The sequence below is a fragment of the Labeo rohita genome, chromosome 23, assembly GCF_022985175.1.
Source record: "Labeo rohita strain BAU-BD-2019 chromosome 23, IGBB_LRoh.1.0, whole genome shotgun sequence".
Taxonomy (NCBI): Eukaryota; Metazoa; Chordata; class Actinopteri; order Cypriniformes; family Cyprinidae; genus Labeo; species Labeo rohita.
The window spans coordinates 12,751,447-12,757,906 of NC_066891.1; the positions used below are offsets into that span (position 1 = coordinate 12,751,447).

Genomic DNA, 6,460 nt, shown 5'->3' on the forward strand with positions numbered 1-6,460 from the left:
TCAAAAATTTGATCCTTGGAAATTTTTGAAATTTGGTTGATTTGACAAAAAAAAGGGTGGTACACCAACCTAAGATGAGACCAGCTCTGGAGACATCTTTCCTGATGTAAAAAGATTGTGGAAATAGACTGTTGCCTTGGTCTAGGACTACAAACCATCTCGAACGTAGACTAAGACCAAAACCTCTTTCCTGTTATTACATATAGACATTAAAAACTCAAATTTCTCATTTTCTAAATTTAATTGTGATAAAAAAAGAAGTCACAGATCTACAAAAGGCTGTTTTGAACATCTCCACAGTCATTAATCTAGCAGACTGTCAGCCCACGGCCACAATATGGTCACTCATTCCAGTCCAGGTCATCTCATAACAAATCTTCCAAACAGCAGATTTTCAGTAAATGATGCATAAATGATGCACAAAATGATTCACTGCAGATGTAGGCATCATGTGAAGGTTGACGTAAACTTCTTAATCAAACTTCAAACAAGTTAGAAAAAGAGTAAAACTGAAGATGTCAATAGACTACACATCTCCTCTACAAAACAACAGAGAGACCTCTCACAAAGCGGAGATTCACACTGAGTTCACTCATTCATTTGGTCAATAATGCGTCTTTCATTAAAAAGAGCTATTAAGAGAATGTTCGTCAGACAAAGAGACGGCTTTATTTAAACCGACTGTGGGAGGAGACTGCATTTGTTTTAGCACAGCTGCATTTTCTCTTTACAATTTTTGACTTTGTTGCTTTACGTTGTCAGTCACGTCCTACGCATTTCAAATAAAAAGCGTTTTGAACAACTTCTGCTGTCAAAATCAAGCAAGATGAAAACCTTTGCCCGAGACGGGATTGAACTTTAAGTTGACGACGTGGGTTTATTTTAATTTATCGTCAAACTTGCGCCTGCTTTTTGGTGATTAAATCTAAAGAATTGAGTGATTTAAAGTGACCTCTGTCGGCATAAGTTAATTTCATCAGCATATTTAAGACCGACAGTTTGAGGCGGCTGCATTATGGCCTCAATTGCATGATTGGCTTCACTTTGTGAAGCTTTCCATGTGGGGTTTAAAAAAAAAAACGGCAATTCATTCTCAAGAACCCATTACTCTGATTGCAGTCTAGAGAAGTATTTTGCCTGGCAATGCATGAATAAAGACACAGCCTTGAAGACGAAAAAAAAATCACTTGTGAGTGCTGAAAAGAACAATAAAGAGGATTGTTCAAAGCTTGACATCGCTTTCTTGCTTATCTAATGCTTTTTCAGGAAAATTGACATTTTTATACAGGGTTACAAATGAAATTCAGTCTCTGCAGATATTTTCTCATCTTCTCTCTTGATTCTAATTCCCCAGTGCACTTTGTGGAAACTTCTTCTTCATCTTTTCAACATTTGAAGGTTTTCTACTGCAGTCCACAGGCTTCAAATCCACCCTTCATCCTCCTCCTTGTGAGCTCACACAGAAACTCAAGTAACTTACAGACACTTTTTCACCTATTAGCACTTATTCTGTCCTAACAGGCTAATTTCGTCATTGTGCGCTCTTTAAATCATCTTAATGCATCCTGCCCCCCTCCTTGTCGTCCTCCAGGCTCGTCTGACCGTCTCTGGCGTGCCACTGTCATCCCCCTCCTGTCTGCAGAGTGCCGGTCCAACCGCAGCCTCGCCAGCCTTTGCAAATGGGTTTAAGTAATGTGTCTGTCTCTCTGTGGAGGCCGACCCCGTCAGCAGAGCGGCAGCAGTAGGTTTTAAAGCTTTCACTACTGCACGGGTACTTAAAACAGGTGTTATGGGGGGAATTTTTGCCCGGCGTGTGTGCGGGAGCAGGATGTGCCAGCGACACCGAGGCCCTGAGGCGATAACAGGTGGCTGTGGAGACTCCCGGGCCATGCTGTTTCTCCCAAGAGCTCCTCTGTAACCGACAGATTCACAACAGATGCTCTGCATCTGAGAGATGCGCTTCTAGTGTTATTCTTACATGCTGCTATGGATACATTTACATTAATACGGATATACTTGGAAAAAATATAAAAAAAATGTATTGAAAAAGGCCTCTTATGCTCACCAAGGCTGCAACGATTATTAATCAAAAATACAGTAAAGGCAGCAATATTGTGAAATATTATTACAATTCAAAAGAACAGTTTTTTTTTATTTGAATACATTTTATAATGTAAATATGATGGCAAAGCTGAATTTTCAGCAGCCGTCTTCAGTCCATATTTATTTATTTATTTATTTATGCACAAGGAACTATGATAAATCACCACTGAAAGTATCACTACAGTCAAAAGTTTCTGAACAGTAACATTTCTAATGTGTTTTAAAGAATTCTTTCCTGCTCACCAAGCCTGCATCCATTTGATCCAAATACAGCAAAAGCAGTAATATTGTGAAATATTTTTTGTATTTAAAATAACTGCTATTTGAATACGTTTTAAAATGTAATTTATTTCTGTGATCAAAGCTAAATTTTCAGCATCATTACTCCAGTCTTCAGTGTCTTCAGTCTTCAAAATTCTACTCAGCTGTTTTCAACATTATAATAATAATGAATGTTTTTGAGCAACAAATCAGAATATTAGATATAATATTAATATATTCAAACTGAAAACAGTTATTCTAACTAGTAATAATATTTCACAATTTTACCATTTTGCTGTACTTTGGATCAAATGAATGCAGGCTTGGTAAGCAGAAGAGTCTTCTTTAAAAACATTAAATATCTTACTGGTCAAAAACGTTTGACTGGTAGTGTATATATTTAGGAAGGATGCATTAAATTAATCAAAAGGGACAGTAAAGAATTTTTTAATGTTACAAACAAAATTGGTTTCAAATTAAATTTGTTTAATTAACTTTCTATTTATCAAAAAAGTTTTAAACATTTTTAACAAAAATATTAAGCAGCAAGAAATTTTGATAAAATAAAACTGTATAAAAAATACTATAGTTATTTCAAACTTTTGCCCACCAGTGTAAATATATATGTGTACAATATGTGTCATATGACTAACGTGTCGTCGTTTTCGAATACCCCCATTTTCACAAGACAAAATCAAATTCATCAAATTCACAACATTTTAATTCTTCATATTTATCCACGTGGAGAGCATCTTCAAAAAGCTCAGTGTTTTGGACAAAAAAACACTGTCTCGGTGTCTGAATTCAGTGTCTAGATTAATGTGGTCGCAGCATACGATAGTGTTTCGTATGTCAAAACGGATGCCATCAAAGAAGAGTGATGGTTCATTTTCTCAGTCCTTCTTTTAATAGACCCCCCCCGTTCTTGTCCCTTCCCCTGTTGACCTTGCACCCATTCCCCCTCTCTCGCTCCCTGTTGATCTTCTCAGAAGGCATAAGTGCACATATATTATCGGCCTGCACAACGGCTTCGCCTGTCAAACGTGACCCCACCCACTTTCCTTTCTTTCATCCCTCCTAAATCTCTCCAGCCCGTCCATCCATCTGTGCACACAGCTCAATTAAAGCCTCCGCCTCTAAGGAGAAGATTTTGCAGAGGCAGATCATATTTTTCCATGCACACAGACAGTTTGTATGGTACAGTAAACGCAAGAGAACTTACAGTATGATGGATGTGGAGCACAGAATGGATATCACTCCACAATCTCATGGCCCAAGCACCTGTGAGCCGTCTACAGACACCTTGTCAATAATCAATTTTGAGTGATTTATCCTAGAAAGACACAAGTCATTGTCAGTCAGCGAGCGGCAACTAGTCAAAATTCCTTTGCAGGAAGATAAACAGAGGCGAACCTACTATAAGCAGCTGCAAAACACAAAATCATTGTATAAGCATGGTATACTTCGAAGTACTTTTAAATATCATGGTTTTAAACATGGTAGACATTACAACATACGCAGCTCTACGCTCACAAAAAATACAATGGTAATTGTTTTTTCAAATATATAAGTAAGGAATAAACGATGACGGGTCTTTTGCCATGTGTTTCACTGAAAATAACCTTGGTTTAGAACATTCATCAGCCAATCAGATTCAAGCATTCAACAGCGCCATAGTATAATATATTATATTATACATGGTATTCTTGGAATACCACATAAATACCATGGCTTTGAATATGACAATCATTATACCATGGTTTAATGTTTCATAGTATTATGGTATTCTATGAACAACCACATAAATACAATATTTTAAATATAACAGTGATTGTATTTCCACAGTAATTTTTGTGAGGTAATTATACAATAGTATTTTATGGTATTTTTAAAGTACCAATGTACTTCCACAGTAATAATCACTGTAGCATTTTAAGGTAATATAATGGTATTCTTTAAAGTACTTGAAATACTATGAAAATACCATGGTTATGAATATAATAATATGCCCATGATATAATCACTGTACCAAAAGTACTAACACAGTACTTTTGTGTAATAAAATAAAATAAAATAAAATAAAATAAATGTATATGTATAAGAATGTATAAATATAATATAATCACTGCACCATGGTACTACTGGTTTTAAACTTTTAATACCAAAGAAGGATTTTGTTCAATTTAACAATAAGAGATTATTTTATTCATTTATATTTATATACCATATTTTTATTTAAAAAATCAAATGAAATTAAATAAAATAAATATAATTAAATTAAATTAAATTAAAAATGTATATAAAATGCATAAATATAATATAATCACTTCCCCATGGTACAAATTTTTTTTTTTTTTGGTTTTCATTTTTTAATACCAAAGAAGAATTTTATATAATTTAATGATAAGAGAATAGTATAGTGCAATAAAAAGTACTACCACGAGACTTTTGTGTAAAAAATAAAATAAAATAAAATAAAAATAAATAAATAAATAAATACAATAAAATAAAATAAAATAAAAAAAAATAAAAAGATGCAGGCTTTTATTTATTATTTTATAATAAATAAAATAAAATAATATATATGTATAAAAATGCATAAATATAATATAATCACTGCACTATGGTACAACTTTCAACTACCAAAGAACAATTTTGTATCATTTAATGATAAGAGAATAATATAGTGCGATTCAAAGTACAACCACAGTACTTTTGTATAAAAAATATAATTAAATTAAAATCAAAATAAAGTAAATAAAAAAATATATATGTATAAAAATGTATAAATATAATATAATCACTGCACCATAGTACTACTTTTTTTTGATTCTGCATTTTTTAATAAGAAGAATTTGTTTAATTTAATATTAAGAGATTAATATAGTGCAATACGCCCTAAACTTAACACCAAATAATAATTTTATTTAATTTAACGCTAAGAGATTCATATAGTGCAATACGCCCTAAACTTTGCTAACAGTGCTAATAATTTGCAACCTGAGCGCTGTGAGTGAGACCCACCCTGAATCAAACATGCTGGCGCACCGCCAGGTGAGTGTGTCTGCATTTAAGACACTGAAAATAAATGCAGGCCCCACCCAATGCTCTCACGCTCATATATTTGCTATTGCCGCCTGCCCTATCAAAGCATCATTATTTGTTTTCAGTACCGCACACACACACACCGACACACCACTGCGAGGGGCAGCACTGCAGACCTCCAATACTCTCAACACCAAAATACTCTCACGGGTGATTAACACAATTACACGGCCCAGCTAAACCAGGGGGAGGGTGGACCAACCATATAGATAAAACATCAATTATTAACAACATCACAGTGATACGAACAAAATGTCCACTTTTAAACATTAATGCCTTAAAAAAACTGTAGCAACTGCATTAAATGAAACAACAGCCAGCTATGGGTTCTATTAAGCAAAGCTTAATAAATGAAACAAATGTTTGCATTACGTCTAGATCAATATGAGGCTGCAAATGCAACCAAACCAGAACATGCAGCAAAACAGGCACTAATATTCAAAGCAAGACCTGCATTAAAGATGAAAACAGAAGAGCCTGTTGCTGATTTCCACACGGGATGTGTGCGAATCCACTGAGAACTGTTTCTGTTTACGAGACAGGGCAACTCAAGGAGTGAGACAATGTGACATTACAACAAATTAGGAAACAAATCTTAAAAAAAAAAAATTAATAAAAGACATTAAGACATTTAGAAAACACACGGAAGTTTAACTAAAATATTATTTGCTTTTTTCATACTTACAAGGTCTAAATGTAACACTATGGAATGGAATAAAAAACATAAATGATAAATACAACGCAGTTATTTTAAATGGAACAGCCTCGGTTTGCAAGACCACACACCAGCCTTACTGCTACACCACTGCACCTTAAGTCTCAAAGGTGTGATCATCAAACCACAAGAAAAATCTGCAAAAACCAGCCAATTCTGTTTGACATTCATCATACATTAAATGCTATTGACATTCTCACTGACAACCTTCTCCACTTACCTCTGCAGTTACGGAACGGCTTCAGGTTTCCGTGCTCCTCTGGCAACTGTGTTGTT

General features: G+C 34.4%; 1 protein-coding gene across 3 annotated transcripts in view; it reads right to left on the minus strand.

Annotated features, from left to right (window-relative positions):
- l1cama (L1 cell adhesion molecule, paralog a) overlaps window positions 1-6,460 on the minus strand; it is an 81,041-nt gene that overhangs the window by 74,485 nt on the left and 96 nt on the right. For all 3 annotated transcript variants that reach the window (XM_051097394.1, XM_051097393.1, XM_051097392.1), the window contains exon 1: window positions 6,405-6,460. This exon is cut by the window's right edge and continues 96 nt beyond it. The gene's annotated coding sequence lies outside the window, so the exon portion shown is untranslated. The remainder of the gene's footprint in view (window positions 1-6,404) is intronic.